This window comes from Canis lupus, chromosome 18 (genome assembly GCF_048164855.1).
Source record: "Canis lupus baileyi chromosome 18, mCanLup2.hap1, whole genome shotgun sequence".
Classification (NCBI taxonomy): Eukaryota; Metazoa; Chordata; class Mammalia; order Carnivora; family Canidae; genus Canis; species Canis lupus.
This window is the reverse complement of record NC_132855.1, coordinates 56,340,645-56,354,045: the sequence shown is the minus strand read 5'-3', so window position 1 is coordinate 56,354,045 and position 13,401 is coordinate 56,340,645. Positions and strand designations below refer to the sequence as shown.

The 13,401-nt window shown below is 52.1% G+C and overlaps 1 protein-coding gene across 5 annotated transcripts in view; it reads left to right on the top strand.

Annotated features, from left to right (window-relative positions):
- The window catches only part of PLXNA4 (plexin A4), a 420,895-nt gene that overhangs the window by 1,209 nt on the left and 406,285 nt on the right, over window positions 1-13,401 (top strand). For 2 of the 5 annotated variants that reach the window (XM_072784614.1, XM_072784613.1), the window contains exon 1: window positions 292-435. The exons of 1 other annotated variant lie outside the window; for it this stretch is intronic. The gene's annotated coding sequence lies outside the window, so the exon portion shown is untranslated. Of the gene's footprint in view, window positions 1-291; window positions 436-13,401 lie in introns of those variants that run through there. 2 more of the 5 variants (XM_072784611.1, XM_072784610.1) reach the window with 1 other exon arrangement.

The window sequence follows — 13,401 nt, the reverse complement described above, 5'->3', positions numbered from 1 at the left end:
GCCGCCCGGGCTCGGGCTCGGGCTCGGGCTCCGGCTCGGGCTCCGGCTCGGGCTCCGGCTCCGGCTCCGGCTCCGGCTCGGGCTCCGCGCCCCGGGCTGGGTGCAGGGCAGCGGCGCTGGGAGCGCATCCGCGTCCGCCGACCTTTTTGTTGGACCTTCCGCCCACCTCGGGCGCCGCCGGAGGAGCTGTCAAGCCCCGCAGGCTGTGATTTCGCCCTCCGCTCGCCTGGCCTGCCCCGGGCTCCCGGCGCCTCGGTGGAGCATCCGCGGCCGGGCCGGGGCCGGGCCGGGGCCGGGGCCGGGGCCGGGGCCGGGGCCGGGGGCAGCCACACGCGCGCACGCACACGCCGGAGGAGGACGAGAGGCAGCGGCGCGGGCTCCATCCGCAGTGTCAATGCGGCGCTCCCGCTGAGGAGGCGAAAGCGGCGCTTCCAGGTAAGGAGCCGGCGGCGGGCGGAGAGGAGGTGCGCGGCTCGGGCCGGGATCCCCGGGCCCCCGGGGCCACCCGCTGCACGCTCACACTCGCGCGCACACACGGCCACACACTGGCACACGCCGCGCACACGCACCTGCCCACGTCCCACCTGGACGCCCGCCCCGGTGCGGCGCGGCCGGAGTGGGCATCTCCCTTGTTCTCGCTCCTCCGAGGATCCGGACTCACACTTCGGCTGCCCAGGACTTTGGGGCTGGGGTTTTGCGGATCGCCGCCTCCCCCCGCACCGCGGGAGGCCGAGGGAGCGATTTCTCAGTTCCCGCCCCCCCCCCCCCCCGCATTTCCAGCCGGCTTTCAAACCGGGAGAAGTGAGGGGAGCTTTGGGGGAGACCCGCCCAGCGCCATCTCTGCTCCGTGGCCGTTGGACACGCGGGGGGATCGGCGGGAGACGGACCCACAGATACTCGGGCAGGTATTTGGAGAGCGGGCCGGCCCGGCGTGCAGGGAGGAGGCCAGCGAGGCAGACGGGCTGCGGTTCTGCAGGGCGGTGCATGTGGAACAGGCTCTGCGTTTCCCCAGTAAGAGGCAGCACAAACGCCTTTCTGGAGCGCGGCACCGCTTCCCTGCGAATGCGCCGGGATCTCAGGCAGGAAGGGGCTTCAGCGTCGCATTGGGGGTATGTGGGGATCGGATCCTCCAATAAGAGGTATGGCCTCTTCGCCTCTGCAGTCTCCCGGCACCAGCAAGCCCCCCGGGACCCAGGGACACAGGACTCGGGTGCCCTCCCCGCCGGGTGGGAAAGCGTGGGGCTGCTTTGCCTGTGCCTCTGGCTTACACCTGTCACATGCCTTTGGAGGTGTGTGTCTGAGAAACCGACCGGGAAGGGGTCGGGAGGAGGGTGTAGCGCTGGAAGGCACGGGGGTCGCCTCTCCTGTCACGACCTCGGCAATGGCCCCCTATAAGGGGACCAGGCATTCTTGGGCTTGCCAGTGTTCCCCAGAGCCAGGCTGCTCCCGACAGTGTAGGAACCACTCACTCTCCAGAAGCCCGAGGGTCAAGGTTCTATCTCCCCGAAGCTTCTCCTTTCCTTTTCGTGCCGACTGAGATTTCACAGGCTGCTCATTTTTCAAACTTTTTCTGGAGGAGGTAGGAGGTGGTTGGAGCTCCAGAAGGGCTTTTTGGCAGTTTCCATTTAGGGGTCAAAGAGCATTTCATTTGGGCTCAGTTGTTGTAGGGGGAAGGACGTGAGATCCAAGTAAAACATTATTTTGCAGTTGCATGTAAATAGAGCAGGGTCCTGTGTTTCCCCATAGCTGTCCCTTTTGGGGGTAGCTTGTTGGGCAGCCTGGCAAGAAATGGGATGAACTCGTACCCTTTATGCGAGATCATGTGTTCAGAGTGTCCTACAAACTCACCAGTGGGAAAAATATGTTGGGAGTCTTCCAGAACATGAGGAGAAAGGAGTCAACATTCTTTCGAACAAGGGGCCTCAGTGTTGGGGCACAAGATTTGGTTGATGCTGGAAATCCTGAAGATGGGTGCTGAAATAAAGGGCTCTCTCCCGCACCCCCATCTCTGCTGTTTTCAAACTTTGCCAGCTCCCGCAAAGGTCTCAGCCAGGCTGGGGAGGAGAACAGCAGACGCCCCTGGGGGCAGATTGTATTCCTGCTGTGTGCTGTGTGAACTGCCCTTTGATTGATTGGAAAGGGTAGATGGATACAGCAAAGCTCTCCCAGTGGGGAGAACCCAGTAGGGGGAAGGAACATCATTTTCTTTTTTAAAGAATGGCGTGTGTGTGTGTGTGTACACACACCCAGATATATGCGTGGTTTCTCAAAGAGCCTAGCTCAATGTGTTCGGCTCGTCCACCGTGTGACAGCAAGACCCACCTCTGGAACTGAATCATTTCCCGGCAGAACTGGATCATTTCCACACGCATGCCCTCTGAGTGCGTGGACAGGGAGGTCCCGCGTATGCGTAGAGGAGCACATGGTTTTCAAAAGAAATAGTGAGCTCCAGCACCAGTGGGTGGCTCCCAGGTAAACATTCTCTCCCGAGACCTCCAAGAGGCAAAAGATGGTGGGTGTGCAGAGCTTCCTGAACCGTCTGCCTATCTTCGGCCCAGACCTCTTGCTCCCTTCCCTGCTTCCCCCCTGTCTTGTAGCCTTAGGATCCATCATTTTAATGCAAAGCCAGCAGTCATCATGCTAGTTATAACCTAAACATTTTTAAACTTGGGTTCAAAAAAATCCCCACACTTTCTGCACTTAGCATTAGGTACCAATTTGGTTTCTAGGGCAAAGCAGGCATTAATTAACATCTGTGTAAAGCTGGGTGTACATCATCTAATTTTTTCCTGGCTCTCTTGCTGAGCCCTGGAGCATGTCACGTTGTCACACTCTCTCTACCACCCCTCAGTGGCGTTCCTTTTAAGTTCTCTAGGGTCTTCGCATGCGGAAGGGAGTCATACCAGAGAAGCTGGAACCCTGAGTGCTTCTTTTCAGCAGCCCCTCGCTGCTGCAAGGCTGAGCTCTAGGGGCTCCTTGGAGAGCGTGGGCTGCCCAGGGGTGCTATTCCTTCAGGCCCAATCTGGTGTTCACTTGTAGGCTCGCCTCTGTCCTCCCCCAGCCTGGTCCTGGAGGCCCTCCCACCCCGATGCTCCAGCAAACATTTCCAGAGGAATCTGAGGCCTCCAACTTGTTTCCTTTCTGCTCTGTGCCTCTGCCTCTCCGTGGCTGCTGCTGCTGCTGCTGCTCCCTGCAGACGGGGGGGGAGGGGGGGGGATCTGTGAGGCAGAGTCTGCCTACACTGGGCCTCCTGATCCTGATAATCCTGATAATCACAATGAGGGCTGCTGGGAATCGGGAGGGGAATCGGGAATCGAGTGGGGCTTTCTAGGGAGGCAGCAGTCCTGAAGTGGGGAGAGAGCTGAGGGGGCGGGGTGATGAAACTGCTCTTAGCTCCTAGTTATCACCAGGCTTGGATGCAAAGAAACAGGCTGCCGATCTCTGTCCTCCCAGCTGGCTAGGGGGCATTTCTCAGCCCGTCTCCTCATGCTCACTAGGAGAAGGCACCGCGCAGACAATGCCACCTGAGAGACCTGTTGGAGTGGCTCCGTGATGGGCGGGGATGGCCCTCCGGAAAACCAGCCCGTGATCCACGCTGTGCTTAGTCTGTGCGACAGATGTGCCCTTCTCTTTAGGCTCCGCTGGCCTCTTCTTGTCTGTGTCCGGCGGCCGGCGACGTGAAGCTGGTTCAGATCCTGGGGCAGCAGAACAGGGCTCATTTCCTTGCCCTGATGCCCCCCTTCCTGCTTCCCTTTCCCCCCCACAACTGGCTCATTCACCTCTTAGCTTTGTGTGCACATCCGACAGCGCGTTCGCCCTCAAATTTGTGGCACTCCAAGAAATCAATATAACATGAATTTAACGACAGCTGGATGATTAAGTGTTATTTATATTTAAGAGCGGCATTCTAAAAAGACGTTGCGCTAATAAATCAAACGGCTGTTGGGGAGATGCACATGATTAGGGTAATTGCCCTATAGGCTCCACTGAGCAATGCTTGGCCCATGCAGACACTACCTCTTTGGAAGCTGCCCCCTGCCCCCTCCTGCTGCTCCTGACCCTAACCTCCCACCCCATCCCCACCATCCCCCCCACTTACTCACTCTTGCCTCTCTCCTCACTGTCCAGGCTGGAGCATCCCAGTTGTGGCAGGCAGGTGGAGTCCAGTCAGGGACACAGAAGGGGCATCTGCTACTAAGTGTTAGGAGATGGGTCTTAAAAGTGAAGGCAGGCAGGAGGTTCCGATTCCCAGAGCAGAGGCCTTGTTCCAGAAGGAGGAGGTGGCTTCTCTGCTTGATATGAGGCAGCCTGGGAGAAAAGCTTCCTGAGTCCCTGCAGGAGTCTGTGCCAGCCCCCCAGACCCCTGTCCTTACGATCATGTGGCATCACCCTCCCCAGGGAAGAGGCTGTGTGGACATTAGTATTTGCCCTTGTGAAAATGGCAGAAGGGAAAGGAATGATCATCAGTGATGATGGTGGTGGCTAATATTTATTCAGCACTGACTTGGAGGAGCCATCATTTAAGTGGTTTATACAGGTTGGCCCATATCCTCCACGAAACTACCCAGAGAGGCAGGAACTGAGTTATCCCCCCCCCCCCCATTTCCTGCATGAGCAAACCGAGGTGCCTGAGGTTAAGGACTTTGTCCAGGATCATACAGTTGGTGGGTGGTGGAGCCACCTCTCAACCCTAAGCACACTGACCTCGGTCCTTCTCGCTGAGCTGTCTGCCTCCGTAGGAGACCTGTGAGGAGCGTGTTACCACCCTGGGGAGGTTTGTGGGAGAGTATGCTGAGGGCGCAGAGAATATGTGGTTTCTTCCTGGGACAAGTCTGTGACCCTGGGTGAAGCTATTTATTCTTCCGCTCTCGATTTCCCCATTCATCAAGTGGGACGGCCTTATCTCTGACTGTTGGCGAGTTGTGAAATTGCATGGATCGTTCTAGCAGAGTGCTCAGTTTCTGAGGGTGACTCTTGCCTCTTTTGGCAACTCCCATTTCTCCCTGGGAAAAAGTAAGGAGGAATGAATGAGTGCAGCCCTCACCTGTGCTTTTGACTCTATGAGCTCTGAGTCTTGTGCTGGTGGGCATCCAGTTGTCTCTAGTAAGGGCTTCAAATCTGCTGATGGTGTACAAATACCACTCTCTCATTTAATCCTTCAAACCATCCAGCAGGGTGGGGGACTGTTTATTCTCATTTTGATTGCATAGGGATGGAGAGGGAATGCCTGAGGCTCCAGGACACTACATGGCGGATGGTCTCTTCACTCTTGGGCAAGGATGCCCGTGGTAGGGACTTTTTGGTTCACTCATTCATTAGCCCTAGAGTCCTAGATTTTGGAAGCTGGAGAATCTTGGAAAGCCAGGGAAGGAATCTTGGCCTGTGGGCATCAGGTCACACCGGGCGCCTGGGCCATATAATAGTGGGAACAGAGATTCACTGGAGGTTGGTGCCAATGGCTGCGTGTGGGGAAAGTCGTCCTGTGTACTTAGTGTGAGTGGAATACTTTGTTAGGAATGTCTTCCAGGTCCTGAGAGGTGGGAGGTGGAGGCTGGGAGGCCCTGATGGAGCCTGTAGACCTGGCTTGGTGCTCTCCCATCCTGAAGCCAAGCCTCAGTTGCCTGACTTGGTCTCTCTAGCCTCACCTTAACATTTTAGGGAATAGCCACAGGTGATACTCTTACAGTTAGTTGTTTGGTTAATTTTTCCCTCCAAAGATAAACTTTTAGCCTACACTTTCTTTGGCTTCTTCTCTACGCCTCGAGGTGAGCAGAAGTTTCTGCTTTGTCACCTCCCATCTGGAGCAACAGTAGGCGTGGCTGGAACTGGCGTCCCTGGAGTCGTGCTCGGACCTACATCAACAGGTGCATGTGATTTCTTCGGCTCCCTCTCCTTGCCAGCTGAGCTTGACTCGCCCTCTCCCTCGCCACGATGCCTTCTCCACGAACCAGGATTCACAACAGCAAATTGAATTTTGGAATGTTTTGTCACTCCAACACAAAAACAGATCACTAGCTAAGAGGACGTCACCTCTGCAGTCAATGCGCTGAATGTAGACCCATGGAATCAATTCTGAGGTCTTCTGGGGAAGAGTATTTTCATTAGGAAGCATGTGGAGAGAAGCAGTAGAGGAGGGCAGGCGTGTACTGGGTCCCTACGAGAGGAAAGCCATGGCAGTTCAAAGGCTTTCCTGGTCTTTGCTCAATATCAGCTTTACGTCTCGCATTCTCATTGCACTTGTCCCAGATGAGCACAGCTGGATTTGCCTCCTGGTGGTGTGAGGTCTGGAGCTGGAGGCCCAACAAACCATTCCTTGGCTTTGGCCCAGAGGACAAGAAGAGGGAAAGTAAGAAGAGCAGAGTTGGCTGTTTCCCCTCTTATGGCGGGAGGAGACAATGAGAGGAGAACATGTCAGGGCTGCAGCCACCAGGAAGTGTCGTTGAACTGACCTATGTAGAGTGTCAGCTAACCTTGCAGACAGAGCTACAGTTCTTTTTCTCCCTCTCCATCTCAGATCTGCTTCCTGAAGGTAAACCTAAAATAGAGCAGCGTCTCCCAAAGTATAGTCTGTGGGAGTGAATAGATATTACATACACAAAAGTTACCACGGCCAAAGTTGGAGAAACCCTGAGTGTGTAAAGCAGAGCTAGAGTTCCTTGTTGCAGGGCTTCTCAGAGCCTTTAAACATACTAACTTGGATAGTAAAACCACCATTGGCAGATATACTGGGTAGCGGCCCTGAGAATCCACGGAGAAAAGGCTGACCTAAGACTAAGCATTTTATTTTTCTATTCTTAACTGAATAAAGGGATGGATTCCATGGATCCTACAATGAACATTTCAGCAGAGCATTCATGCTATAGACACTGGGAACTGGGTTCTGGTGATTAAGTGGATACTAGGGTTTCAAGCAGAATTTTGCCAGATGAGCAGATAGTCGAACTCCAGGCCCAGCGTTTGCCCCTTGTCCTCCCAAGACGGCAGGGAGGTTCTTAGGCAGGAGTGAGGTCCAGACAGGTGTATATTTTCTCAGGTTCCTCAATGGTTCTGGTATGTTTCCCTGGTTAAAAACCACTGGTGCTGTGGGAGAAGTTCGGTTTTAGAGGCACATAGATGTAGCTCTGTCACTTACCAGCTAGGGGGTCTTGGGAAAAATCACCTTATGCTTCAGGATCACCAGTGATAAAATGAGGGGCTTGGTCAAGATTGGTGATTGTAAACATTTTATTTTATTTTAAAAGATTTTATTTATTTATTCATGAGAGAGAGAGAGAGAGAGGGAGAGAGAGGCACAGACCCAGGCAGAGGGAGAAGCAGGCTCCATGCAGGAAGCCCGATGTGGGACTCGATCCCATCCAGGATCACGTCCTGTGCCCAAGGCAGGCGCTCAACCGTTGAGCCACCCAGGTGGCCCTGTAAACATATTTTAATATGTTTGTGGTGGAGTTCTTTATTCAGATGAAATTTTACATGAGATTCTAACACACAGGACAGATGCAAGAAGGACTGTTCTGCTCGAAGCTATGAAAGGGCCCAGAGCCTTGCACTTTTGGTTTGTCTGACCCTCACCCCTGGTTTTGGCCTGGCTTCCCTGGAAAACAGAGCCTGAGGCAAAAGCTGATGTGGGAACACTTTGTTGAGGGGGGAAATCCCAGAGCAGCAAGGAAAAAGGGGGGAGATGTAGGGAAGGAACAGAAATGACAAATGTACAAAGAATGCATCACCCAGCCAGCTAGAGAGTCCTGTGGAAGCACAACAGGTGGCTCATTACCTAGAGAAGCCTGAGGGAACACAGTCTCAGAAGAGTCTGGAGGGCAGGCACAGTCAGCACTGTGCTGGGCCCTTCTTGTGAGCTGCAGCCCCTTGGGCACCAGTCCCCCCTTGAGGCAGGGGCTCCCACCCACTTTGGGGTTGTGATGCTTGTGCAAACCAGAGCTGTCCATGGTCAGGCCCATAGGCTGGGGCTTCTGGGACTCCTCTCACTGTGGGCCCGCTGGAGCCTGGCCTTTGCCTGGAAGGAAGAAAGCTTTCGAGAACCTTAGGAGTCATGTGAGGTGTTCCTGAGGCCACTCAGGCTAGAAGTGCGATAACTGGCTGAAGACACAGCTTTGGGGGTGAGGGTGGGGTTTCAGGGAAGACCTGGGTGGCAACATAAATTGGGGGTCTGGGCTACTTGTTTCCATATAAGAAACATATCATATCTTTAGAATAGAATCAGCTGGAACAGACTGCTCCAGTGAGGCATCATTCAGCCCTCAGAAGTCATGACCCCATGGCCACGATGGCCGTCCACACTGTGGGCTACCCAGTGTAAGCCTCCAGTAGGAGCTGCGTTAAGAACAGGTTCCAGTTAGGTCTCAAGAGGCTTTCCTGACGTTTAGAGCTTATTCGCCAAAGGAGTGCCTTCCACCCGGCCATGTGTGGATACCTCAGAAACTTCTGTGTGTCGGCTGAGGGGCATGGCTGCTTGGAAGCTGCGGTCAGAGGCAACCGACCTCTGCCTTTCTCTTGGTTTTAAGAAATATTGTAAATATTGAAATATAAGACAAAAAGGGGGCATTTTTGCATAAAATACTTTGTATAAGTCATCACATCCAGCCAGCACCCCTTCCTTTTTACAACTCCTGTGTTTTGAAGCCCCTCCAGGGTCAGGTGGAGCAAAGGAATGATGGTTGGGCTGTGCTTGTGACCTCTTTCCCCGCTCTCTTCACCATTAGATACTGACCCCTGTCTTTCTTCCCTAAATGCACTTGCCTCTAACCGCTGATTGATGTGAGCCAACTCACTGACTTCGAGACATGTGTCTGCATTAGCATGTCTGCCTGAGATTTCTGGCTCCCGAGGGTCAGGCCCAGCCTCTCGTTGAAGTGTCTCTTGTGTAATCAGAACTTAATTCATACTTTTAAATAATGGTAAAGAAGCTGCTGCTAGCAGTAGTGATGATGACAATAGCATTGAAATTATTTATTTCCTTACGTCTATAGACGAGAGGTACCAATTCTTACTTTTCTTGTGTACTTGGTGCTCCACCTAGGGCCTATCATACTGGAAGCAATCAATAAATATTTGCTGAGTAAATAGAATGAATAAATGGAGGAGGAGAAGGGGGAGATGAATGGCCTATAAAGACAGAACTAGAGGCTGGTGAACCAGCTGCTATGGCGAGTGCCTGATCTCTGGCAGGGGCAGGGTTGACCCACATCAGGGCAGGTGGCTATTACAAAGGGTAAGACAAACGAGGACGAGTGCTGGCCAAGCCCATCAGTCACCGTAGAGCGTCCTGGGTTCTGGTGGTTCAGGGGCAGGTGGTCTATTGACATTGACACACATGGAATCGAACTCTTGCTTTCCATGTAAAACCCATTGTGGTTTTAGGTGCCAGGAGTTTGGGAGGGATGACCAGACTGCACTTCCCAAATCATTCCAAAGACTGATTCCTCCATGGAAAAAAACATCTGTGGCCAAGTAAGCCTTACAAACACCTTATGGTCTGTCCTCCTCTTGGAGATTCGAGATGTACATTAAAGGCATAGGAGTCCCGCTGTAGACACACCTGTTCAGTTATTCTTAGCCAACCGTTTTTCAGCTTATTTGGTGGTAGGTATTTAAGCCAATCAACAACTCCTGGAATAGTGCCTTGCACCATCCCCCTCCCTGGCCTGGCGGCCCCTCCCCCTCCTTAGCAGGGGCAGGCTAAGGAGCCCGGTGCTCTCCCTTCCTCCCATGCACCCTCATGCCCATTTGCACAGCTGCCCAGGTGCCCTCAGTAGTGAGGGTGGGCGTCCCAGGGAGGGGGTAGCAGGACCTGTCTCTGTATTTATTTAAAAAGTGATGATGTAATATATTGGGGTTGGGGGAGGTCCCATTGCCCTGGGCCTCATCTTAGCATTTCAGGGGCTGGGGGAGCCTGGGGCTGGGGAGACCAGGGGCCTAGCCCCACAGAGTGAGGACAATGTGACCTCCCCCTCTCCCCTTGCGGCTTCTCCACTCAGTGATTGGAGAGGCGATTCCCCCTCTCCTCTTCCCTCCTCTCCTCTGCTCCACCTTGGGTATAAGCGACAGGAAGAAATAATAATAATTTAAGATTCACAAACAAAACAAAACAAAACAGTGTTGGACAGAAAGCATTTGGGGGAGATGCTGGCCTTCAAGTGAGAGCTTTTGGGTTTGAGTTTGGTCTGGAGGGGAAGAAACAGGAGAATGAGTCTCCCAAATTGTTACATGGGGGGACTTTTGAGGTCCAGCTTTCAGAGGGGCTGCCTTCTTCCACTCCTTGCCATTTGCTTTTGAGAATGTCAGAAATGGCTGTGAATTGTTATGAGATGTTGGCGACCATAGTGTCTTCAGATGTACATTTTCTAAAGAAACCGTTTTAAGGAGCTTGATTGTGGCTCTGACTGGTGTGTGGAAATGTTTTTGACAAGGAGCACTTTTCGGTCGCACATGATAGATCGAGATGGATGTTTGTATAATATGTGAGTAATGACATTTACCGTCTCCATATAGTTTTCTCGGCTACTTTCATCCAATAAGAGGCTTCAGTATAACTGGAGAAATGTTCTGCATTAACAAAGAAGGCTTGAGTTATTAAGACATAGCTTCCTAAATTTTGGATAGTTGAAACAAAAAAATATTCTCTTGAGGAAGAAACTTTGCTACCCCAGAGAGGCTGAAGGTTTCTAATTAGACTATAAATCCATGGTTTCCACTGTTGTGTAGTGACCCAGAGAGCAGAGTTAGGCATTTCCCATGGGCAGCATTTCAGTGCCTGGCACTTATCTTATATAGGTAATGGGGTGTGTGTGTGTGTGTGTGTGTGTGTGTGTGTGTGTGTATGTGTGTGTTGGGGTGGGGGTGGGAGTGGGCTATCACCTCAATGATGTTTGGATTTGGATCACCTGGGGACACCAGGCGGGTGACCCACGTGCCCAATTACAAGGCTTCAGCCATGCTTTGCTCAAGCACGGTGCTCCTTTGCAAAGTGAATAACAGTTGCTAACACACACTTACTAACAAAATTCCCCTGACGCCCATTCATGAAGCATTGCACTGGTGATTCTATCAGCATTAAACTGTTTGGTGACTGAGTTTAGAATTATAGGAATCGGAGAAATGAATTAACAATAAATCAAGTCCCAGCTGAGTTCGAACCCAACTGCAGTGAGTTTTAAATTAAAAATATCTTGCTATGATGAAGCAGTTGTAAGTCAAGCACTGGAGCTCTGTCACTCTTGACTTTAGAGAAGTGTAGCAGTCACCCTTTGAAAGGAAAACCCTGGCAACAGCTTGTATTGATTCCCAGCCATGCTGGGAAATTGCCACTTCATTTCTTCTTCATAGACTGTTGGCTTTCATTTTTTTTTTTTTTTTTTTGAAAAGGAATCCTATTTGCAGGGACACGACAGAGCTCTAGGAACTGGGCAGGTGGGAGAGGGCTCAGGCCCAGGGTGTTCATTCACTGCATTCTCTTTGGTCCTTCTCAGGAGGAGCCATGCAGAAGGGGAATCTGGGTCTGCAGGTGTCATGTGATTTGTTTTCCTGCTCGGACCATATTTGATTCTTCTTTCTGGGGGATCTGTACAGAAAAACAACAAAGAGAACACTTCAAGGAAACTGCAAGACTGTCATGTTGCAGTGACAATTGCAGTGTAATAGGAAATCATTTATGTAAGTTACGGTGCCCTCTGAATGGAGCTTGTCAAAAATGTGGCTACAGCTTCTCAAGGCCTATTTTTTTTCCTCTCCTGCAAAATAATCCTGAGGTTTTCATTTTCAGAGCAATTGAAGAAGTATTATGTGCCGGGCAGGGAATAGGGAGACCCAGCTTCTAATCCTAGGCCTGCTGACTCTCTTCCAGCGAGTTCCCTCTCTGGGCTAGGCCTCAATTTCTCTTCCTTTATAGCTAGAGTAAGCCCTTGCTGTTCCCGAGCTGAAGCTCAGGAGGCAAAGATGAAGGTGGCCATCCGTATTAAAGGACCAGGTGAGCAGCAGAAGATTGTATTCGCATGCAAGGTCAGAGAAAATCAGGAAGGAGAGAGAATGAAGTCTAAGCTCTGGCCTCTCACCATTACACTCGAACCAGCTCCTGTGAGCTTGCTGAGCTGAGCTGATGAAAGCAACCTGCAGAGTCTGAAAGGAGGATGTACGTGCAAAAGCAGGAGACCAGGGGAGGGGATGGTTACTGCAGGAGTGCAGAGGCCCAGGAAGGAGGGGACACCTCATTCTAGTAGTAGTAGTTTAGGTCAGGACTATGCAGAAAGAAAAGGGGTTGTGATTTCTCTTGATGTCCACCTTTCACTTTGCTTTATCTGTATATATTTACGTGTTTTAGTTGGAGAGGTAGATGTGATGTTAAGTAATGTTTACCCAACAAGTCGATTGATCAGGCAGGCAGTTCAGTCAATATTTACTGAATGCCTACTATGTGCTATGACTGTGCAAGAGCTTGGTTGTATGGAAGCAAAATGGTTTCCGTCGTTGGGGAGCTCACAGCTTGGTGTGGTCACAGCGCCCTTGTCTGTCTATTAAACCCAACATACAAGGGAGATCTGTGTACGCAGACGGCATCCTGAAAATATGCAAGATTTTCATATAACTGGGTGCACTGGGTGCACCATCCAGTTATCAAAGGCAGGACATGGAGAAGGTGTCCTGGAGAAGGACAAGGGGTGCGTGGCATTGGCCGCGTGAACCTATGAGGAAGAGGTACCAGGTACAGGAAGTAGCATCGTCAAGGCATGGGGGTGAACTCACACGGCACTATCCCCCTGCAGTAGTGCAAGGCAGGGGTGGGAGGTGGGGCACGATGCAAACATGGGTGCAGCCTGGGCCAGCACCAGTGTCCTGTAGGCAGTGGCAAGGCCTTAGGGATTCTCAGGTAAGAGAAGCAAGGTTTTCCTGGTAGAAAAATCACTGTGGGGGCAGCAAAGAGAAAGAATTGGAGGTGGAAGTGTGAGAGTAGTTATGGGGGCACAAGGGAGGGCTGATCAAAGGCAGTGGCAGAGGGGAGAAATGGACGAATCCGAGAGGCACATAGGAGTTTGAATTGACAGATGGGGTATGGCAGTGAGGCAGTAGGGAGCAAGCAGAGGGGGCTATGGGAGGCCTCGTAGGTGGGAGGTGACACCATTTCCAGACCCACACTTGGTTGAGGGGAAGTGGTGAGGAAGGAGGATGTGTTGTTTTCTGGACATGGTGGATTGGGATGCATATGGGACTTTGGGTAGAATCGAGAAGGAGGCCAGCAGACATAGGACCCTTGTTCCCTGGCAGCTTCATCTCAGTGCCCCCATGTAGGGTGCTACTCACCCCAGTTTTATACTTGCTTTACTTGGGGATCTGCTGGAAGCTTGGTAAGGAAGCAAGAAGACACATATATATGGATTTTTGCATTTTCCAAGT